Source organism: Oncorhynchus keta, chromosome 27 (genome assembly GCF_023373465.1).
Source record: "Oncorhynchus keta strain PuntledgeMale-10-30-2019 chromosome 27, Oket_V2, whole genome shotgun sequence".
NCBI classification, from domain to species: domain Eukaryota; kingdom Metazoa; phylum Chordata; class Actinopteri; order Salmoniformes; family Salmonidae; genus Oncorhynchus; species Oncorhynchus keta.
Window position 1 is genome coordinate 8,373,881 of NC_068447.1, and position 12,911 is coordinate 8,386,791.

A 12,911-nucleotide genomic window follows, 5' to 3' on the forward strand; every position below is an offset into this window, starting at 1 on the left:
AAGTTTATATCCTTGGAAAAAAAAACCAAAACAAAGTAGAGTTTAAAACAGTTACACTTTATGACATAGCTAACCAAGTTAGCAAGAAATTATCATTATGATGCTGCTTTTTGTGCAACCTGCTTCGTGTGCAACCTGCACCCCTGCTACTTTTAGCTTTTGGTTGAAAAGTAACTTGACACAATTTGGATAAAAATAACAATAATTGAGATATTATAATGTTACATAGAAAGGGCTCACTTTGAATGAGTTAAACGTACCGACTGTGGAAAGCGCAACTGGGTCTTCAGTTTATTCATTACCAAGGCTCAAATGAAAAGAGTTCAGCCAGCAACCAAAATAATAAAGAAATAGTGTATGATTCTGAATGTTTACTGATATCTTGCGACCCACCTTTCACATGTTAATAACCGCTTTGGGTCCAAAATCATTGTTTAAGAATCCATGTCAGAGGTTCTTGAGTTTATTCATCTCGAGACCAAATGAAAATTGTACTGTCCGTGAATGACCATAATTAAGAAGAAATAGTATGCGATTACAAATGTTTACTGATATCTCGCTACCCACCTTTCACATGCTCAGGCCCACTTTGGGACCCAAAACATAGAAACCCTGTTGCTTGACAATTGAAGGTGTCCGTATCGATTCCAATATTAGTAAATTACATTTGTTTTGTGACGTGATTTTGCTAGACAGAGATATGGGTTAAAAGAATGAGACTGGTTTGATTAAAATAGGTGTTGGAGTTCTTATCTGCAATAGGTTTTACATAAATGGGTGCTGTGGCTTAGTTGGTTAAAGCGCCTGTCTAGTAAACAGGAGATCCTGAGTTCAAATCTCAGCAGTACCTTTTCAAGCATTTGATTGTACACATTGGTGGAGAAGGTCAGAGGGGAGGGAACTCTCGTTTTTTTCACAAATGGGTTTAGAGGATGAGGCAAGTGGAGAGGAGAGAAGATGTGAGGTGGATGCAACTGAGATATTCCAATCTTACGGAAAAAGGGCTCTTTTTGATGAGTTAAACGTACCGACTGTGGAAAGCGCAACTGGGTCTTCAGTTTATTCATTACCGAGGCCCAAATGAAAAGAGTTCAGCCAGCTTGTACACGTCACTTTCAAAGCATGAGTAGGCTCTACACGCCAGCTCTTGAAGCCAGCAGTGATCGTATAGCGGTTAGTACTCTGGGTTGTTGCCTCAGCAACCCCGGTCCAAATCCGGGTCACCGAACTGCAATGTCATTTCAAAAGGGTTGTATTTTGAACGAGATCAAACTTACTGTGTAAGCGAAGAAACTCAACAACTGTGCTATTTGACCAAGACCCCAATTCATGGTAGGTTAATTACTTCCATTATTACATTATTTTACATTTACATTTAAGTCATTTAGCAGACGCTCTTATCCAGAGCGACTTACAAATTGGTGCATTCACCTTATGACATCCAGTGGAACAGCCACTTTACAATAGTGCATCTAAATCTTTTAAGGGGGAAGAAGGATTACTTTTCCTATCCTAGGTATTCCTTAAAGAGGTGGGGTTTCAGGTGTCTCCGGAAGGTGGTGATTGACTCCGCTGTCCTGGCGTCGTGAGGGAGTGTGTTCCACCATTGGGGAGCCAGAGCAGCGAACAGTTTTGACTGGGCTGAGCGGGAACTGTACTTCCTCAGTGGTAGGGAGGCGAGCAGGCCAGAGGTGGATGAACGCAGTGCCCTTGTTTGGGTGTAGGGCCTGATCAGAGCCTGGAGGTACTGAGGTGCCGTTCCCCTCACAGCTCCGTAGGCAAGCACCATGGTCTTGTAGCGGATGCGAGCTTCAACTGGAAGCCAGTGGAGAGAGCGGAGGAGCGGGGTGACGTGAGAGAACTTGGGAAGGTTGAACACCAGACGGGCTGCGGCGTTCTGGATGAGTTGTAGGGGTTTAATGGCACAGGCAGGGAGCCCAGCCAACAGCGAGTTGCAGTAATCCAGACGGGAGATGACAAGTGCCTGGATTAGGACCTGCGCCGCTTCCTGTGTGAGGCAGGGTCGTACTCTGCGGATGTTGTAGAGCATGAACCTACAGGAACGGGCCACCGCCTTGATGTTAGTTGAGAACGACAGGGTGTTGTCCAGGATCACGCCAAGGTTCTTAGCGCTCTGGGAGGAGGACACAATGGAGTTGTCAACCGTGATGGCGAGATCATGGAACGGGCAGTCCTTCCCGGGAGGAAGAGCAGCTCCGTCTTGCCGAGGTTCAGCTTGAGGTGGTGATCCGTCATCCACACTGATATGTCTGCCAGACATGCAGAGATGCGATTCGCCACCTGGTCATCAGAAGGGGGAAAGGAGAAGATTAATTGTGTGTCGTCTGCATAGCAATGATATGAGAGACCATGTGAGGTTATGACAGAGCCAAGTGACTTGGTGTATAGCGAAAATAGGAGAGGGCCTAGAACAGAGCCCTGGGGGACACCAGTGGTGAGAGCGCGTGGTGAGGAGACAGATTCTCGCCACGCCACCTGGTAGGAGCGACCTGTCAGGTAGGACGCAATCCAAGCGTGGGCCGCGCCGGAGATGCCCAACTCGGAGAGGGTGGAGAGGAGGATCTGATGGTTCACAGTATCGAAGGCAGCCGATAGGTCTAGAAGGATGAGAGCAGAGGAGAGAGAGTTAGATTTAGCAGTGCGAAGCGCCTCCGTGATACAGAGAAGAGCAGTCTCAGTTGAATGACTAGTCTTGAAACCTGACTGATTTGGATCAAGAAGGTCATTCTGAGAGAGATAGCGGGAGAGCTGGCCAAGGACGGCACGTTCAAGAGTTTTGGAGAGAAAAGAAAGAAGGGATACTGGTCTGTAGTTGTTGACATCGGAGGGATCGAGTGTAGGTTTTTTCAGAAGGGGTGCAACTCTCGCTCTCTTGAAGATGGAAGGGACGTAGCCAGCGGTCAGGGATGAGTTGATGAGCGAGGTGAGGTAAGGGAGAAGGTCTCCGGAAATGGTCTGGAGAAGAGAGGAGGGGATAGGGTCGAGCGGGCAGGTTGTTGGGCGGCCGGCCGTCACAAGACGCAAGATTTCATCTGGAGAGAGAGGGAGAAAGAGGTCAGAGCACAGGGTAGGGCAGTGTGAGCAGAACCAGCGGTGTCGTTTGACTTAGCAAACGAGGATCGGATGTCGTCGACCTTCTTTTCAAAATGGTTGACGAAGTCATCTGCAGAGAGGGAGGAGGGGGGAGGAGGATTCAGGAGGGAGGAGAAGGTGGCAAAGAGCTTCCTAGGGTTAGAGGCAGATGCTTGGAATTTAGAGTGGTAGAAAGTGGCTTTAGCAGCAGAGACAGAGGAGGAAAATGTAGAGAGGAGGGAGCGAAAGGATGCCAGGTCCGCAGGGAGGCGAGTTTTCCTCCATTTCCGCTCGGCTGCCCGGAGCCCTGTTCTGTGAGCTCGCAATGAGTCGTCGAGCCACGGAGCGGGAGGGGAGGACCGAGCCGGCCTGGAAGATAGGGGACATAGAGAGTCAAAGGATGCAGAAAGGGAGGAGAGGAGGGTTGAGGAGGCAGAATCAGGAGATAGGTTGGAGAAGGTTTGAGCAGAGGGAAGAGATGATAGGATGGAAGAGGAGAGAGTAGCGGGGGAGAGAGAGCGAAGGTTGGGACGGCGCGATACCATCCGAGTAGGGGCAGTGTGGGAAGTGTTGGATGAGAGCGAGAGGGAAAAGGATACAAGGTAGTGGTCGGAGACTTGGAGGGGAGTTGCAATGAGGTTAGTGGAAGAACAGCATCTAGTAAAGATGAGGTCGAGCGTATTGCCTGCCTTGTGAGTAGGGGGAAGGTGAGAGGGTGAGGTCAAAAGAGGAAAGGAGTGGAAAGAAGGAGGCAGAGAGGAATGAGTCAAAGGTAGACGTGAGGAGGTTAAAGTCGCCCAGAACTGTGAGAGGTGAGCCGTCCTCAGGAAAGGAGCTTATCAAGACATCAAGCTCATTGATGAACTCTCCGAGGGGACCTGGAGGGCGATAAATGATAAGGATGTTAAGCTTGAAAGGGCTGGTAACTGTGACAGCATGAAATTCAAAGGAGGCGATAGACATTATCTCCTGTGTTAGAGGATTTTAACATTTTCAAGCTCGACACCCAAATGTGAATTGTAGTGTCCTCGAACAACCAAAATAATAAAGAAATAATGTATGATTCTGAATGTTTACTGATATCTTGCAACCCACCTATTTCATGTTAATAACCGCTTTGGGTCCAAAATCATTGTTTAAGAATCCATGTCAGAGGTTCTTGAGTTTATTCATCTCGAGACCAAATGAAAATTGTACTGTCCGTGAATGACCATAATTAAGAAGAAATAGTATGCGATTACAAATGTTTACTGATATCTCGCTACCCACCTTTCACATGCTCAGGCCCACTTTGGGACCCAAAACATAGCTCAAGAAACCCTGTTGCTTGACAATTGAAGGTGTCCGTATCGATTCCAATATTAGTAAATTACATTTGTTTTGTGACGTGATTTTGCTAGACAGAGATATGGGTTAAAAGAATGAGACTGGTTTGATTAAAATAGGTGTTGGAGTTCTTATCTGCAATAGATTTTACATAAATGGGTGCTGTGGCTTAGTTGGTTAAAGCGCCTGTCTAGTAAACAGGAGATCCTGAGTTCAAATCTCAGCAGTACCTTTTCAAGCATTTGATTGAACACATTGGTGGAGAAGGTCAGAGGGGAGGGCACTCTCGTTTTTTCACAAATGGGTTTAGAGGATGAGGCAAGTGGAGAGGAGAGAAGATGTGAGGAGGATGCAACTGAGATATTCCAATCTTACGGAAAAATGGCTCTTTTTGAATGAGTTAATAAACTTACCGACTGTGGAAAGCGCAACTGGGTCTTCAGTTTATTCATTACACGTCACTTTCAAAGCATGAGTAGGCTCTACACGCCAACTCTTGAAGCCAGCGGTGATCGTATAGCGGTTAGTACTCTGAGTTGTGGCCTCAGCAACCCCGGTCCAAATCCGGGTCACCGCACTGCAATGTCATTTCAAAAGGGTTGTATTTTGAACAAGATCAAACTTACTGTGTAAGCGAAGAAACTCAACAACTGTGCTATTTGACCAAGACCCCAATTCATGGTAGGTTAATTACTTACATTATTACATTATCTCCTGTGTTAGAGGATTTTAACATTTTCAAGCTCGACACCCAAATGTGAATTGTAGTGTCCTCGAACAACCAAAATAATAAAGAAATAATGTATGATTCTGAATGTTTACTGATATCTTGCCACCCACCTATCACATGTTAATAACCGCGTTGGGTCCAAAATCGTTGTTTAAGAATCCATGTCAGAGGTTCTTGAGTTTATTCATCTCGAGACCCAAATGAAAATGGTACTGTCCTCGAATGACCATAATTAAGAAGAAATAGTATGCGATTACAAATGTTTACTGATATCTCGCTACCCACCTTTCACATGCTCAGGCCCACTTTGGGACCCAAAACATAGCTTAAGAAACCCTGTTGCTTGACAATTGAAGGTGTCCGTATCGATTCCAATATTAATAAATTACATTTGTTTTGTGACGTGATTTTGCTAGACAGAGATATGGGTTAAAAGAATGAGACTGGTTTGATTAAAATAGGTGTTGGAGTTCTTATCTGCAATAGGTTTTACATAAATGGGTGCTGTGGCTTAGTTGGTTAAAGCGCCTGTCTAGTAAACAGGAGATCCTGAGTTCAAATCTCAGCAGTACCTTTTCAAGCATTTGATTGTACACACTGGTGGAGAAGGTCAGAGGGGAGGGCACTCTGGTTTTCTCACGAATGAGTTTAGACAATTAGGCAAGTGGAGAGGAGAGAAGATGTGAGGATGATGCAATTGAGATATTCCAATATTACGGAAAAAGGGCTCTTTTTGAATGAGTTAATAAACGTACCGACTGTGGAAAGCGCAACTGGGTCTTCAGTTTATTAATTACCGAGGCCCAAATGAAAAGAGTTCAGCCAGCTTGTACACGTCACTTTCAAAGCATGAGTAGGCTCTACACGCCAGCTCTTGAAGCCAGCAGTGATCGTATAGCGGTTAGTACTCTGGGTTGTTGCCTCAGCAACCCTGGTCTTAATCCGGGTCACCGAACTGCAATGTCATTTCAAAAGGGTTGTATTTTGAACGAGATCAAACTTACTGTGTAAGCGAAGAAACTCAACAACTGTGCTATTTGACCAAGACCCCAATTCATGGTAGGTTATTTACTTCCATTATTACACTATCTCCTGTGTTAGAGGATTTTAACATTTTCAAGCTCGACACCCAAATGTGAATTGTAGTGTCCTCGAACAACCAAAATAATAAAGAAATAATGTATGATTCTGAATGTTTACTGATATCTTGCGACCCACCTATCACAAGTTAATAACCGCTTTGGGTCCAAAATCGTTGTTTAAGAATCCATGTCAGAGGTTCTTGAGTTTATTCATCTCGAGACCAAATGAAAATGGTACTGTCCTCGAATGACCATAATGAAGAAGAAACAGTATGCGATTACAAATGTTTACTGATATCTCGCTACCCACCTTTCACATGCTCAGGCACACTTTGGGACCAAAAACATGGCTTAATCTTGCTCCTACCTGGCACGCAGGCGTCCCATCTAGACATCTGGAAATGCAAATGCGCTACGCTAAATGATAATAGTACTAGTTAAAACTCAAACGTTCATTAAAATACACATGCAGGGTATTGAATTAAAGCTACACTCGTTGTGAATCCAGGCAACAAGTCAGATTTTTAAAATGCTTTTCGGCGAAAGCATGAGAAGCTATTATCTGATAGCATGTAACGCTCCAAAAGACCCGCAGGGGACGTAAACAAAATAATTAGCATAGTCGTCGCTACACAAACCGCACAAATAAAATATAAAACATTCATTACATTTCACCATCTTCTTTGTTGGCACTCCTAGATGTCCCATAATCACTATTGGGTCTTTTGTCCGATTAAATCGGTCCATATATAGCCTAGATATCGATCTATGAAGAATGGGTGATAAATGAAAAAAAAATAGCGTCTTATAACGTAACGTCATTTTTTAAAATTAAAAAAGTCGACGATAAACTTTCACAAAACACTTCGAAAAACTTTTGTAATGCAACTTTAGGTATTATTAAACGTTAATAAGCGATCAAATTGATCACGAGGCGAAGTATATTCTTTAGCTGTCCGTCTGGAAATAATGTCCGGGTAACTCTCAACCAAAATATCCGGTTGGAGACCGGAAGAAATGCGTTGCCTTGCGTCTGTTTGACCAAGAAACAAAGCCTAGGCAAATGACAAGACTCTAGACAACGTGTGGAAGCTGTAGGTATTGCAACCTCAGGCCCATTAAATGTGGTTCATCTTCATCAATGGGTTCAAGTCGCGCATGGATATATTTTTCCATTTTCAGTGATCAGATTTTCCTGCGCTTTTCGATGAAACACACGTTCTGTTATAGTCACAGCCGTGATTTAACCAGTTTTAGAAACGTCTGAGTGTTTTCTATCCACACATACTAATCATATGCATATACTATATTCCTGGTATGAGTAGCAGGGCGCTGAAATGTTGCGCGATTTTTAACAGAATGTTCGAAAAAGTAGGGGGTAGGATTAACAGGTTTTAAGAAACCCTGTTGCTTGACAATTGAAGGTGTCCGTATCGCTTCCAATGTTAGTAAATTACATTTGTTTTGTGACGTGTTTTTGCTCGACAGAGATGTGGGTTAAATGAATGAGACTGGTTTGATTCAAATAGGTGTGGGAGTTCTTATTTGCAATAGATATCAAATAATTGGGTGCTGTGGCTTAGTTGGTTAAAGCGCCTGTCTAGTAAACAGGACCCCAATTCATGGTAGGTTAATTACTTCCGTTATTACATTATCTCCTGTGTTAGAGGATTTTAACATTTTCAAGTTCGACACCCAAATGTGAATTGTAGTGTCCTCGAACAACCAAAGTAATAAAGAAATAATGTATGATTCTGAATGTTTACTGATATCTTGCGACCCACCTATCACATGTTAATAACCGCTTTGGGTCCAAAATCATTGTTTAAGAATCCATGTCAGAGGTTCTTGAGTTTATTCATCTTGCGACCAAATGAAAATTATACTGTCCTCGAATGACCATAATTAAGAAGAAACAGTATGCGATTACAAATGTTTACTGACATCTCGCTACCCACCTTTCACATGCTCAGGCCCACTTTGGGACCCAAAACATAGCTTAAGAAACCCTGTTGCTTGACAATTGAAGGTGTCCGTATCGATTCCAATATTAGTAAATGACATTTGTTTTGTGACGTGTTTTTGCTAGACAGAGATGTGGGTTAAATGAATGAGACTGGTTTGATTCAAATAGGTGTGGGAGTTCTTATCTGCAATAGATGTCATGTAAATGGGTGCTGTGGCTTAGTTGGTTAAAGCGCCTGTCTAGTAAACAGGAGATCCTGAGTTCAAATCTCAGCAGTACCTTTTCAAGCATTTGATTGTACACATTGGTGGAGAAGGTCAGAGGGGAGGGCACTCTGGTTTTTTCACCAATGTGTTTCGAGGATGAGGCAAGTGGAGAGGAGAGAAGATGTGAGGAGGATGCAATTGAGATATTCCAATCTTACGGAAAAAGGGCTCTTTTTGAATGAGTTAATAAACGTACCGACTGTGGAAAGCGCAACTGGGTCTTCAGTTTATTCAATACCGATGCCCAAATGAAAAGAGTTCAGCCAGCTTGTAAACGTCACTTTCAAAGCATGAGTAGGCTCTACACGCCAGCACTTGAAGCCAGCAGTGATCGTATAGCGGTTAGTACTCTGAGTTGTGGCCTCAGCAACCCCGGTCCAAATCCGGGTCACCGAACTGCAATGTCATTTCAAAAGGGTTGAAATTTTGAACGAGATCAAACTTACTGTGTAAGCGAAGAAACTCAACAACTGTGCTATTTGACCAAGACCCCATTTCATGGTAGGTTAATTACTTACATTATTATATTAACTCATGTGTTAGAGGATTTTAACATTTTCAAGCTCGACACCCAAATGTGAATTGTAGTGTCCTCGAACAACCAAAATAATAAAGAAATAATGTATGATTCTGAATGTTTTCTGATATCTTGCGACCCACCTATCACATGTTAATAACCACTTTGGGTCCAAAATCGTTGTTTAAGAATCCATGTCAGAGGTTCTTGAGTTTATTCATCTCGAGACCCAAATGAAAATGGTATTGTCCTCGAATGACCATAATTAAGAAGAAATAGTATGCGATTACAAATGTTTACTGATATCTCGCTACCCACCTTTCACATGCTCAGGCCCACTTTGGGACCAAAAACATGGCTTAATCTTGCTCCTACCTGGCACGCAGGCGTCCCATCTAGACATCTGGAAATGCAAATGCGCTACGCTAAATGATAATAGTACTAGTTAAAACTCAAACGTTCATTAAAATACACATGCAGGGTATTGAATTAAAGCTACACTCGTTGTGAATCCAGGCAACAAGTCAGAATTTTAAAATGCTTTTCGGCGAAAGCATGAGAAGCTATTATCTGATAGCATGTAACGCTCCAAAAGACCCGCAGGGGACGTAAACAAAATAATTAGCATAGTCGTCGCTACACAAACCGCACAAATAAAATATAAAACATTCATTACATTTCACCATCTTCTTTGTTGGCACTCCAAGATGTCCCATAATCACTATTGGGTCTTTTGTCCGATTAAATCGGTCCATATATAGCCTAGATATTGATCTATGAAGAATGGGTGATAAATGAAAAAAAAATAGCGTCTTATAACGTAACGTCATTTTTTTAAATTAAAAAAGTCGACGATAAACTTTCACAAAACACTTCGAAAAACTTTTGTAATGCAACTTTAGGTATTATTAAACGTTAATAAGCGATCAAATTGATCACGAGGCGAAGTATATTCTTTAGCTGTCCGTCTGGAAATAATGTCCGGGTAACTCTCAACCAAAATATCCGGTTGGAGACCGGAAGAAATGCGTTGCCTTGCGTCTGTTTGACCAAGAAACAAAGCCTAGGCAAATGACAAGACTCTAGACAACGTGTGGAAGCTGTAGGTATTGCAACCTCAGGCCCATTAAATGTGGTTCATCTTCATCAATGGGTTCAAGTCGCGCATGGATATATTTTTCCATTTTCAGTGATCAGATTTTCCTGCGCTTTTCGATGAAACGCACGTTCTGTTATAGTCACAGCCGTGATTTAACCAGTTTTAGAAACGTCTGAGTGTTTTCTATCCACACATACTAATCATATGCATATACTATATTCCTGGTATGAGTAGCAGGGCGCTGAAATGTTGCGCGATTTTTAACAGAATGTTCGAAAAAGTAGGGGGTAGGATTAACAGGTTTTAAGAAACCCTGTTGCTTGACAATTGAAGGTGTCCGTATCGCTTCCAATATTAGTAAATTACATTTGTTTTGTGACGTGTTTTTGCTCGACAGAGATGTGGGTTAAATGAATGAGACTGGTTTGATTCAAATAGGTGTGGGAGTTCTTATTTGCAATAGATATCAAATAATTGGGTGCTGTGGCTTAGTTGGTTAAAGCGCCTGTCTAGTAAACAGGACCCCAATTCATGGTAGGTTAATTACTTACATTATTACATTATCTCCTGTGTTAGAGGATTTTAACATTTTCAAGTTCGACACCCAAATGTGAATTGTAGTGTCCTCGAACAACCAAAATAATAAAGAAATAATGTATGATTCTGAATGTTTACTGATATCTTGCGACCCACCTATCTCATGTTAATAACCGCTTTGGGTCCAAAATCATTGTTTAAGAATCCATGTCAGAGGTTCTTGTGTTTATTCATCTCGAGACCCAAATGAAAATTGTACTGTCCGTGAATGACCATAATTAAGAAGAAATAGTATGCGATTACAAATGTTTACTGATATCTCGCTACCCACCTTTCACATGCTCAGGCCCACTTTGGGACCCAAAACATAGAAACCCTGTTGCTTGACAATTGAAGGTGTCCGTATCGATTCCAATATTAGTAAATTACATTTGTTTTGTGACGTGATTTTGCTAGACAGAGATATGGGTTAAATGAATGAGACTGGTTTGATTAAAATAGGTGTTGGAGTTCTTATCTGCAATAGATATCACATAAATGGGTGCTGTGGCTTAGTTGGTTAAAGCGCCTGTCTAGTGAACAGGAGATCCTGAGTTCAAATCTCAGCAGTACCTTTTCAAGCATTTGATTGTACACATTGGAGGGGAGGGCACTCTGGTTTTCTCACCAATGGGTTTAGAGAATTATGCAAGTGGAGAGGAGAGAAGATGTGAGGAGGATGCAATTGAGATATTCCAATCTTACGGAAAAAGGGCTCATTTTGAATGAGTTAATAAACGTACCGACTGTGGAAACCGCAACTGGGTCTTCAGTTTATTCATTTACCGAGGCCCAAATGAAAAGAGTTCAGCCAGCTTGTACACGTCACTTTCAAAGCATGAGTAGGCTCTATACGCCAGCTCTTGAAGCCAGCGGTGATCGTATAGCGGTTAGTTCTATGAGTTGTTGCCTCAGCAACCCCGGTCCAAATCCAGGTCACCGAACTGCAATGTCATTTCAAAAGGGTTGTATTTTGAACGAGATCAAACTTACTGTGTCAGTGAAGAAACTCAACAACTGTGCTGTTTGACCAAGACCCCAATTCATGGTAGGTTAATTACTTACATTATTACATTATCTCCTGTGTTAGAGGATTTTAACATTTTCAAGCTCGACACCCAAATGTGAATTGTAGTGTCCTCGAACAACCAAAGTAATAAAGAAATAATGTATGATTCTGAATGTTTACTGATATCTTGCGACCCACCTATCACATGTTAATAACCGCTTTCGGTCCCAAATCGTTGTTTAAGAATCCATGTCAGAGGTTCTTGAGTTTATTCATCTCGAGACCCAAATGAAAATGGTACTGTCCTCGAATGACCATAATTAAGAAGAAATAGTATGCGATTACAAATGTTTACTGACATCTCGCTACCCACCTTTCACATGCTCAGGCCCACTTTGGGACCCAAAACATAGCTTAAGAAACCCTGTTGCTTGACAATTGAAGGTGTCCGTATCGATTCCAATATTAGTAAATTACATTTGTTTTGTGACGTGTTTTTGCAAGACAGAGATGTGGGTTAAATGAAGGAGACTGGTTTGATTCAAATAGGTCTGGGAGTTCTTATCTTCAATAGATGTCATAAAACTAGGTGCTGTGGCTTAGTTGGTTAAAGCGCCTGTCTATTAAACAGGAGATCCTGAGTTCCACTCTCAGCAGTACCTTTTCAAGCATTTGATTGTACACATTGGTGGAGAAGGTCAGATGGGAGGGTACTCTGGTTTTCTCACCAATGGGTTTAGAGAATTAGGCAATATATAAACTGGAGGCTGGTTCGTGGGCACAACATACTGTTCATGGCTAACGATCCGGCAGGGAATGGATGTCAGGTCAGAGCTTTTGAAGGGGAGAGGTGATGATCAGGACAGGTGTGCAGATTACTGATGGGATACAGGTGCGGGTGAACATCGATCTCCCAACAAGCTAATTCGCCCGGCAACCAGACAGGGTGCGTTCCAGGACACCGGAAACACACTCCAGGACAGAAACACAGGCAAACACAGACTCAGGAAGCGGGATTCGTGACAGTATGATTCTGAATGTTTACTGATATCTTGCGACCCACCTATGACATGTTAATAACCGCTTTGGGTCCAAAATCGTTGTTTAAGAATCCATGTCAGAGGTTCTTGTGTTTATTAATCTCGAGACCAAATGAAAATGGTACTGTCCTCGAATGACCATAATTAAGAAGAAACAGTATGCGATTACAAATGTTTACTGATATCTCGCTACCCACCTTTCACATG

The 12,911-nt window shown here is 42.5% G+C and overlaps 6 non-coding genes across 6 annotated transcripts; all 6 read left to right on the plus strand.

Moving 5' to 3' along the window:
• The first annotated feature begins 776 nt into the window (after positions 1 to 776).
• On the plus strand, positions 777 to 850 carry trnat-agu (transfer RNA threonine (anticodon AGU)). Its single transcript has one exon. It is a non-coding gene; the product is annotated as a tRNA-Thr (tRNA).
• Positions 851 to 4,577: 3,727 nt separating this feature from the next.
• Positions 4,578 to 4,651, plus strand: trnat-agu (transfer RNA threonine (anticodon AGU)). The gene has a single exon. It is a non-coding gene; the product is annotated as a tRNA-Thr (tRNA).
• A 998-nt stretch (positions 4,652 to 5,649) lies between these two features.
• On the plus strand, positions 5,650 to 5,723 carry trnat-agu (transfer RNA threonine (anticodon AGU)). Its single transcript has one exon. It is a non-coding gene; the product is annotated as a tRNA-Thr (tRNA).
• A 2,681-nt stretch (positions 5,724 to 8,404) lies between these two features.
• On the plus strand, positions 8,405 to 8,478 carry trnat-agu (transfer RNA threonine (anticodon AGU)). The gene has a single exon. It is a non-coding gene; the product is annotated as a tRNA-Thr (tRNA).
• A 2,678-nt stretch (positions 8,479 to 11,156) lies between these two features.
• Positions 11,157 to 11,230, plus strand: trnat-agu (transfer RNA threonine (anticodon AGU)). Its single transcript has one exon. It is a non-coding gene; the product is annotated as a tRNA-Thr (tRNA).
• Positions 11,231 to 12,252: 1,022 nt separating this feature from the next.
• trnan-auu (transfer RNA asparagine (anticodon AUU)) lies at positions 12,253 to 12,326 on the plus strand. The gene has a single exon. It is a non-coding gene; the product is annotated as a tRNA-Asn (tRNA).
• The last annotated feature ends 585 nt before the right edge of the window (positions 12,327 to 12,911 follow it).